Source organism: Poecile atricapillus, chromosome 2 (genome assembly GCF_030490865.1).
Source record: "Poecile atricapillus isolate bPoeAtr1 chromosome 2, bPoeAtr1.hap1, whole genome shotgun sequence".
Classification (NCBI taxonomy): Eukaryota; Metazoa; Chordata; class Aves; order Passeriformes; family Paridae; genus Poecile; species Poecile atricapillus.
This window is the reverse complement of record NC_081250.1, coordinates 66,719,008-66,729,668: the sequence shown is the minus strand read 5'-3', so window position 1 is coordinate 66,729,668 and position 10,661 is coordinate 66,719,008.

Here is a 10,661-nt window from a genome sequence, read left to right as displayed (position 1 = left end):
CCCAGGAGCTCTGACATATGACTTGCATCCTACACACCCACATTCTGCAGCTCAAACGAATTCCTGAGCAGCCAAAGAATCCAGGGTGCACAGATGACCAACACCTCAGAGCGGCCAAGAGCTAGCAGCAAGGGAGAGTCTCTTGTTTTCTTCCTGTGCAGCAAAACTCTCACCTGCTATCCCAGCAACGGAGAGCAAGTCTGAGACCTGCTCATACAGGGTGGCTTACCGCAGCTGAATATGAACCAGCAAGCACACAAGATGGTATAGAGCACATTAAATACATTGCACTTTCAGGCCATTTCTATTACATCCTGGTTTGGAGAGGGGAAAAAAAGGAGAAAAGAGAAAAGGGAGAAAATGTGCATCACAGCTTTGACCACCACTCCCCAAATTAGGTTTCAAATTATGCTGATTTGGAAACAATTAACCCAAGACACCATCATCACTACATTTTAGGTCCACATAAACAATTAAATAGTATCACTGTACAGACACAAGAACTTTTTTTTCCTCTTCACGTCAGCAGCTCTTCAAATTCATCTGATCCCCATGATTCCCATGAGATATCAGAAGAGCTATGCCTTGAGGAGCAGCTAACAAAACTCCATTCAGCAGCAGCATTCAAGAAAGAATCCACTTGCCCGGCTCTGTTTCACTGCAATCACACAACAAAAACATGACTAAAACCCCAATTCCTGCCATCAAGCTTCTTGGTCTGTTATCTGATGAAAGACTCAGCAGATTAAAAACAGACACAGTACTAGTTCAAGCACTTGTATTTGAAGCTGATCCCATAATAGCCAAGATCCTCTTAGCCAAATTCACCAGGCTCCTTGTAGCCTTGGGCACATCTGAAGGGGCCCCCAGGCCCACCACAGCAAACAAGCTTTTGCCTCCACATAGTACAGAGGCTCCCACAGAGCATCTGTAGCAGAATCTGCTGTAAGAGGTCTCAGCTGGCCAAAAAAATAGGATTCCAATCTCTAAGGCATCAGACTTCTGGTCCTTGAGATCTTCTGATCCTTCATTGTCCACCTCACACACAAACACTGCAGAGCCTCGCTCCCAGCACCAGCTGTACAGCATTTGGCTTCCTATCACAAAAACTGCTTGCCCTTTTTCCATGAGAATTAAACTGAAAAAACCACTACATCTTAAATCCACATTCTACCACTTAACCTGGAGCTTTCTCCCTAGCAGCAGAAAGGCATGTTTGTCATACGACAGAGACAGGGAGATTTGTTGCCTAAAGATCATTCAGGGGTTGACAGCTCAAGATCTCTGCTGTCCTCTAAATTATAAAGGGCTTTACACCTTCAGCCTAAGAATTGCCTTGTCTTCTTCCTTGAATTCCTGTTTCTAATCAGATACCATTTTGGCATGGTCAAGCAACAAAAACAGAGTTCATCTTCACTGATCCCAGCACAGAAAAAGAATCCCTTGCTGTCCCAGAAGATCTGTGGTACATTGACCCTGTAACACCTGAATTCTAGTACATCTGGCAGCTACTGCAGTTATCCTCCTGAAGGAGCCTCAAAAGGCTTAGTAAGGGCTCTGTAGAAACAACCAGGCTCTGAACACAGCTCAGCTGTGCACAGGAGAGAGCAATATCCCCCAGGTTTGTGCAGCCTGAGCAAGAAGGTGGTGGGGGTTTTGCTAAAACAAAGATCTGCACATTTCCACACAGATCTTGAAGTGAGGGGTATGAGGCACAAGTGAACCCCATAGTCAGATTCTGGGCCAGATTCTCAGCCCTTTCTGGCAAGATTGCCTGAATTGGAACTGTCTTTATGCCATTACTTCTGTTATATTGAAAGATGCTGTTCCTTCCATAAATATCCATTGCTTAAATTTCTCATATATCATCTCCTATGCTCTCCAGAGCGGCCCTAAAATAATTCCAGTGTGGCTGCCTTTGTTATTTTGATGGTGTTCTGCAGCATGAGAAAAGAGAGTAGCGGGAGCAGGAACATCTAAATGGTGTTATTCCAACTGAAATCAAGTTTTTGTCCCAAGAGACACAGGGGAAGTAAAGTATGAACTTATCTTTACCCTCAGTTCTCATGTAACGGACCACGATGAAGAATCCACCTACAGCACAAACTCCAATCTCTTTCATGGATCATTCTGAAGTAACCTTCCCAGGACTGACAAATGCTTCAACGAGACAAATGGGATGGGAGTCTGCTCCCTAGGAGCTCCCACAGGGCTCAGGCAAACACGGTGATCAGTGTGCTACAAATACACTCACTGATCAACTAAAGCTGAGGTAAAACAGCTACTACAATGTTTCTACCAAGTCGTGCACACCTCAGTCACAGGGACTTCTGTGTCCCAGCAGGCAAAGTCCCAGACTGCCAGACACAAACAGATCTCCCACCACTCCTTCATACCAGCACTTCACGGTGAAGGTCCACCCACAGATCCAGCTCTCCCTCAGTCTCCTTACAGGGCTGTTAACTGCTGAGAGCCTCCTTTCTGTGCAGCAGTAGGATGGGGCATATGCTACAGGGATCAACCAGCTGAGAACAAGAAAACCTTCCCAGACCTCACATATGGATGCAGGACCTTCCTCATGCAGTGGAAAAATGCTGACTGTGGCAGATATGAGGGCAGAAAGTCACACATTTTACCCTGGAAGAGCAAGGGGGAAGTCTTGCTTGAATTGCTCTGTCAGCCTTACAGATTGCTTCTGTTTCCCCTCAACACCCAAACCTCCAGGAGGCCTCAAAAACAAGTACTCTGGCCTAGCATTGGCTGGATTATGTGGAGTTCTTTAAAAATAAGAACTGTAAAAAAATATATTACGAAGCAATCCTTTGCAGTCCAACGCCCACAGGGTTAACTTCCTGCTGCCTGCTCTCTTCCCTTGCTGCTCAGCCCAGTCTCCACTTGGAGGCAGGGACTCTCTCTGGTGCTTCAGTGCTGGCCTGACCCAGGAAGGAGAGCTGTTAAAATCATGAGAGCTACATTCAAGCCCAGCTTCACTCTTGCCTCTCTAGTGCCTCTCTAATGCAAACACATTATGAGTTTGCCTTAAAATGAATCTGAACTCAAGCATGCAGGTTTCTACAACAATCTCCCCAACAGAGTACAAAATAAATAAAAGAAATACAGAATGGACAAAACAGATAAGGAGGGAAAAAAAAAAAAAAACCAACCATGTAAAGCAAGTCAGAAGAAAAGTTGCCTTTGTTCTGCCCTTAACACAAAGTAAGATGCAAGATGTTTGCATAGAAAGATCTCATTCCTGAAGACTTAAAAACCTTCTCCTCCCTCTGTTTCTCTTGTGAGACTACTCTGTTTCTCACCCATGTAACTCCTTCCAGAAGCTCTTTATGTATTTCCCCAGCCAGTGAGACTGAACAAGAACACTACATTCACCAAGTGAGCCCCCCCTCTTTAGACATCAACCATGGAGCCTGAAAGGATCAGAGAGGAGATGTTTGTTTCAGCCAAGAGACTCATTGCCAAAAGGGATTCAAGCAGCTCTTGTTGGAGGAGAAAGGGGAAACCCTGAACAAAGAAATCAGTCAGAGAAGAGGCTCCAGAAGGGAAGAGCCTGGGGCTCAAGGTGATTTCTGCCAGCGGGCTATTTTGTTGATAAGGATTACACAGCTACTCAGTGTGCCAGACATGAGCCTGCAAATGGTAAAGCATTCCCTGTTGGCCCTGTGATAATGCCTATACCATCTAGTTATACAATAAGCCTAAGGTTGTTTTCCTAAACCAGGCAGTTGCTAGCAAAGCTAAAATAAGCTACTGTTGTCTCACACTGCAATAAAGCAGCCTCACACAATTTCCCTCTCCCTCCTGATACTCTCCATCCACACAGCTGCACAGACGATACTGATGCCATCAATGCAAGATCAGGGCACTCCCAGTCCAAGCAGGGAACAACTTAAAAGAGGTTCAAACTCCAACTGCTTTGATCAGGGGAGTGGCTCCACCAGAGCCAAAATAAATGTTTGCTGATAATCCTGTGCCCTCTGTTTGCTTGTGTGGCTCCCATTTTATTAGCCTTCCTATGGTAAATTTTACAGCTGGAGTTAGAAGAGTGATAAAATGCACAGATTATATTCTTCACTGTTGCTGGTCTGCTTCTCCCCAGTTTAATGCAGCTTTACCTCGAAAAATAAACACTTTGATCCAGGATGCTCTCTTGCCCCTTGCAAACCTTCACCTCTTTCTACTACTTGATTGTCATCAGTTCAGAGAACAACAGCCTGATCCAGGGTGGGAGGACAGCAAGTCACAATCAGATTTCCCTACTGAATGCTTGAGATGCTCTTTACAAGAGCACTCAAATCAGAGATCCTCCTCAATCAGTGCACCACTGACAATGATTTACCCCTCCCTCCCTGCAGTGCTCTGCCTGGGCTCCAACAGGACCCCTCAGATGCTGAAATACAAATAAATGCAGGATCCAGACCACAGAAACCTATTGGCATCCTATGATTTGATTTCTCACACCAACATCACTGAAGCAGAAACTTCAGTGTCTACACAGTAAGTTTTGATTCAGCCCCAAACCCAATACTATAACTTTCATCTCCTCCTTCTTGAAGTATTCAAGTTATGCCCCAGTTATTTCTCATTCTGAAAGTCAAGAGAGAAGCCAGCAGAAGAAAGGTACTTGCTTTGCCTTTATTTTTCCAAGTTCAAACTCCTCAGATTGAAAACTACATGAATCTGCATCACTTAGCTGGAGACACCCTTGTTCTATCTACATAAAAATCAAAGATAAACCAATTTATTAACTGTGTCACAGCAAAAGCTGAAGAAGCTGTCAGTAGCGCTCTAGCCCCAACACAAAATTCCTATTGCTTGGCAGCAGGCTAAGAAATTACTGTTCAGTCTTTAATGTTGAATTTTATGAATGGAAACCAGTTTTGCCTCAGAGCTTGTATTTATTATTCACAGCTTAGTCTGTTCCCTAAAAACAGGAAAGCAACATCAAATTCAAGGCCTCCCTGGATTCCTAGGGAACTACAGACCCAGATCAGGAACACACAATATTTTTCCATTCCTAACTCTTTTGTCAGCATCTCCAAGGGTAAACACATAAGAAGAAGAATAAGAGTTCAGAAAAACATCAGTACCTTGTGGATGATGAGTACAAACAAACAGGCCTAGAGCCACTACTACAGTGTGCTTTGGTACTGCAATTGCAGAAGGTGGGAAGCAAATAACACTGCAGGATTCTTTCACCTCCAAGTCACTACTGCTTGCTCACACAATCCTCTTCTATAGTGTTGTCTACAATAGCAAACTGCTCCCACTGGCCAACAAAAAAAGGCAATATGAACGAAAACCCCAAGTACAGCCAAGCTAAGAAAAAGACTCAAGCAGAGTCTTGGGTATCTCCAGATTTAACCATATCAGATTATTCTGTAGGGGGGAAAGAAATTTTAAAAATATCAATCTCAGCCAAACTGTGGTAACAATTCAGGGAAATTTTTCTACGTTGGCTTGACTGAAATAAACTCTCTGTGCAGACCTCCATATAACTGATATCAGCCTCAGTATTGGAGAGGTATTTTCTCTGTTAATTTTCTGGGGTTTACCTTCCCTTTAGGATGAAACCCTAAAACACAGGTGAGACTGACCTAACAGACAATATTAAATTTTGAAGACTTTCTGCTTGAAGTCAGGGGATGCAGCCAGATCAAGCAAAGCACTTTTGTCTGGAAAGAGCAGTGGCTAAAGAATGTATTAAATGGAGGAACCCTTCAGACACAGACAGGGACCACACAGCAGAGAGGACTAGTAAGACAAATACTCACCACGAGCTATTTGAAAGAAAGTCCAAAACTATAAAGTTGTACCTTGACAATATGGGGACTTCAGCAAAATTGGCTGAAGGAATTCCTGGTTCTGTCAAGACACTGGACTTGCGCTGTAGTTTTATTTACTTATTTTAGGCTCAGAAAATTCTCTGGCCAGCCTCATACCCCAAAACCTTCAGCTGGGCTGAAGGATTGAGGCCCCAGGGTGCAGCATTGCTCACATCAAAATCACTACTAAGGTTTCTTCATTGCCCCACGAGGCACTACCAAACTACCAGGTTTTTCCACCACAGTGATTTTAAGATGTTTCTGCCTCCTCTCCTTCCTCAATAGTAACTACACCCACAGGAAACACCGTAGAATAAGATGAAAGAGAGGAGGATGGGGAACACCATGAAATAGATATAAATCCAAAGAACTTGCCAAAGTAGTACATCAGAGGGAAGATTAGAAAGCCAGTCTGCTGTATTGCGTAAGTGATTACATTTTGTACCATCTAGAGAAAATAAAACTCAACACCCATGCTGTTACTGGAACATCTGCAAAGACTAATTGTTTCCTTAGAGAGGGAAATGCTGCCTGTACTTATAGGGTCCTGCACACCTCCAAGTGCTCTTGAGACCATGTTGAAGCAGCTGATGTGCCTCAGGAAGCACACCCTGCTTATGAAGGCCTGCCCCAGCTGAACTGGGAGCTGCATTGGAGCCATCACAAACACAGCAGAGCACCGAGGCCCCTGGAGCTGTACTCATGCCTGTGCCACCTCAGCTGTGCACTACTCTCTTCCCTCCCTTGCACCCACACAAGGTTCATTCTGCTCTGCTGCACACAAACCACACCAGCAGAAAGCTGCTCGCCTCTGCCTTGGGCTTTCTTCTTGGACTGGCTCTGCAAGGGTCGTAGAAGTTCTGTAGGCATGAGTGGGGAAACAAGGTGGGAGGTTAAGAGATGCTTAAGTTGCTGCAGGACTGGTGCTCACTTGCAGGGCAGTCCTGAGTCCTGCTCAGCTTCATGGAAACTCCAGCGCAACACAGCAAAAATAATTTTGTGAACTCAGTCCTCCAGGGAAACCAAGGTGGCCTCCAAAGCTGGGACACTGTTCTACTGGCATCCCTAAGGACACCTTTTTCCGCAGTACCCCGAGCTACAGCTCCTCAGTCCCAGGCAAGTCCTAGCTCTCCAGCTGATCCCCTCCCCATCTCGAGGAGGAGCCGAGCCATTCCATTCCCCATGTCATCCTGGCTGAGGAGGTATTTGCAGCAGTCCCAGCAGAGCTGTCTGCCTACATCCACGCTGCCTTGTGTGGCAGCCCAGGTCCTGTGCTAATTGGCGCTAATAGATCAGATGCCAAGAGGATGGGACATGGCTACCTCCTTAAATCAGGAAAATCCGGCCTGTTCTAAGGAGAAATCTTTACAAGAGTGCCATAGACAAGGTGATTTCATTTCAAAGTACCTTCTTACATTTTCTGCCTTTTAAATATTCAAGTATTAGTATTTGGACAATTAATCAGACCTTACCAAAAAGGACCTGTCCTGTCATCCCCACCCCACTATGAATCAAAACATTTTATGTTCTGAGCTCTCCATCCCTGCAGAAGGAGAGATCAGGGCTTCTTTTCACCCGATGCAATAAAAAAAACCAAACCAAAAAAAAAAAAAAAAAAAAAAAACAACAACAACAAATTGAGGTGCTTGCATGAAGTGGAAAAAATCCTGTTTGGGCCGGCCTTTGTACACCAAAGGCCGTTCCCGGCTGCTGCACTGACCAGGCCTAAAGCTGCAGCTGATTTTCCCCTTTGCAGCCCCGCAGCGTCCATCGCTCGGCAAGAAATCCGTGTGCGGGACTCCAGGGCTGCTGCTGCTGGTGACGAGGAGTGGGACACGTCAGCGGGAAGCTGGGACACGCTTCCCTGCCAGGGCCAGCCAGGAGGTGGCACTCTTAAACTGCTGAGCCTTCCCACTACGCTGGATTTTTGTCGGGTTTGGGGTTTTTTTCCGTTCCTACCTCCCCCCAGTAATCTTTTTTCCTGCCTTGAGGATGGCGATACACTATAGCAAAAACTGGCCTGAAAAAAAAAAAAAACCCACAAAAAAAACAAAAAACAAAAAAAAAACAAAAAAAAAAAACCAAAAAACCTCGTTGAACAGGCGATGGCTTTGTGATCTCACGATTGTTTCCCTCTCGCATAAAGGGCTGGCCGGCTGAGAGGAAGAAGTACCTACTCGGCGTAGGTGATGTTTTACAACTTTCTCCCTCTAGCAAGTGCCGGAACTGTTCTGGTTTAACCCTCTGACACCTTGACCCAGCCCATTCAAAGTCCCTTTTAAAATTTCTTTTAAGCGGCCTACACCCTCAACGCACAGCAATGCAGAACACCTAGCGAGCCCTGACCCAGCAGGCAAACAACAAAAGCGCTTTATCTCGAGGGACGCCTTATCGCCCGGCTCCCGCTCCCTGAGCAAACAGCAGCGCTGGCCGGGACAGCCAGGCCCCTCTGCCCAGCAGCGCCCGGGCTGCCGGACACCGAAACAGCACTGACCTGCCCCTCTCAGCAGTTTGTACCACCACTCGCTGAGCTGGGGGGTCAGGCTTCCTCAGAGGACTCAACAAGTCCCTAATCCCCAGGGAGGAGGCAGCGATGCCGCAAGGTTTTCCAGAATGCGTGTCGGCACTTTCATGTCCCAGCAAGGCCCCACGAGAGCACGGCTTGTTCACTGAAGGGAGGTGACTGAACAAGCTGCTGCAGTTCACAGCAGTGCTTTGACTCTCTGTGAATCTGTAATAAAGTTCCAAGTGGGAAAAACATTGTCAGAACATCCTGAAATTATCTCCACTCACACTTTGATAAGGCAGACACCAGCTTTCTTCATAGACACCCCCTCCCCATCAGCAACACTCACTACAGAGCAAAGCCCCACCATCTAGGAATTATTGATATTCCTGCAACTGTTTCATCATCTGTTTTTAAGAGAAAGATGACATATATGTCATATATTTAAAAGAAAGAGAACACATATGCTGAATTTTTACTTCTCAAACTTGTTTAGCAGCAGCGGAGGCAACAGGTGGGAAGTAACCAGCCAGCCGTGACCTGCTAGCTCTCCCTAAGCTGCATCTGGCTGCATGGTTGAGGGAAATCAGTGGTCAGAGGCTCAGCATGGGAACTGCTCACCTACACCATTTCTACTTTCAGGGCTTCAGAGAGTTCACAAATGAGTGCTGCTCCCTTGAGTAAGGAGGTCCTCAACTGCTCAGCCTGCCTTTTTCAAGTAACAGCCCAGATGAGTCATAGCAAAGATTGCAGTGTCTGTGTCTTTTTTTAGTGAGTTAAAAGTTCTCATGGCCACGTTTTTCCTCCCTGAAACTTGGCCCTTCTCTACCACAACTGCAGAGACTACCAGCAAATTGGGCTTTGTGAGCCAGGTACTCCGGGACAGCAGTGCCCCAATTGCTGGCTAGACAGGCCGCAGGTTCTTCTTGCCACATGAGTACCACACACCTCACCTTTCCTGAACATCACACATCACACAGATGGAAGAGCCAACCTGTGTACGTGCAGACAGCTCAACACTTCTCAGAAACACTGCCTTTGTTGTAAGCACTCAGACAAGCCTGTGCCCACTCTGCTTTCCACTAAGGCCATCAGAAGGATGATGCTGAGCTGGTGGTACCAAAGAAAATAATTTTCCAAGAGCTCCCGGGATTCATTATAGAAACTGCCCACAAGCGCTGATTTTTTTCTGGAAACCAAGCCAATTGCCAGCTGTCCTTAGGGCCTGGCAGCCTCTCCTCTCCCACTGAGAGAACTCACACCTGGCCTCCTGATACAGAAAAGACCATCATGAAACACAGATGGGGCTACAATGCCTCAGCTACAAGTGCACTGCCAGGACCAGCATTTAAGAGTAGCCCACTGCCTACTTTGAAGGGCTCGCTAAACAGGTGACAAGGACCAAACCAGAAGCCTTAGAAATTGACCAGAAACTGGGATCTTACTTGTCAGAGCAAATCTATACATACAGCAACACAGTCCAAATGTCTTGAAAATAGAAAGTTTCCAGTTAGACAATCATCTTGATTTTTATCAAAGCCACTTTTCTAGGACTTTACCACACGAGGAGATATTTATCACTGATGTGTTAATGGCTTAAGTATCATCTGTGACCATAGTAAGATTATTTCAGTCTACATTGACAAGACAAAGTTTCCTCCTCAGAACTACAGCAACACTAACCCCAGCACAGTACTACTGTTACCCCTTCTGACCTCTGCAGCCAGCCAAAAATGTAGGGAGTGGTAAGTTTCCATTACAAGCAGATTTGGTAGCTGAATGGGGTGTTCCCTCCATTCCTTTGAAAGAATGCACAAATTCCTTTTGTCTTCCCCCCCAACGATGAACACAGGAGGGATCAAACAAGCAATGTATTTGCTCACATTCTCATGTCACCTTTTGAAATTCATTTGAACTCTGTTTAAAAGCCTCTTCAAACTTTGACAGTGGCCCTGGCTATTCCTGCTGCAGGACTCAAGGACACTGCCAATTGTAGGCCACTGACCCTTTCTGTGCCAGAAATTGCTGCCCTGCAGACTGGACAGCTGAGCACAGCATATATTGCTCCCAAGCCACCTCCAGTAACAGGCTGGTGTGCTAGCAAACCTGACAATACCAGGCATTAATACATCTGCTCAGTTCCTGCAGCAGATACACAACCCCTTCATTAACAGATTCAGCTGCCAACACAAGTCAGCAGATTTTCTTTTCCTGAGAATCGCCCTCAGATCACTGGCTCTCACACCCTCACAACCTCTGTCTGCAGCTGAGCTTCTCCCTCAGGCCAGCACAACCATCCCTGCCATCCCACAGCA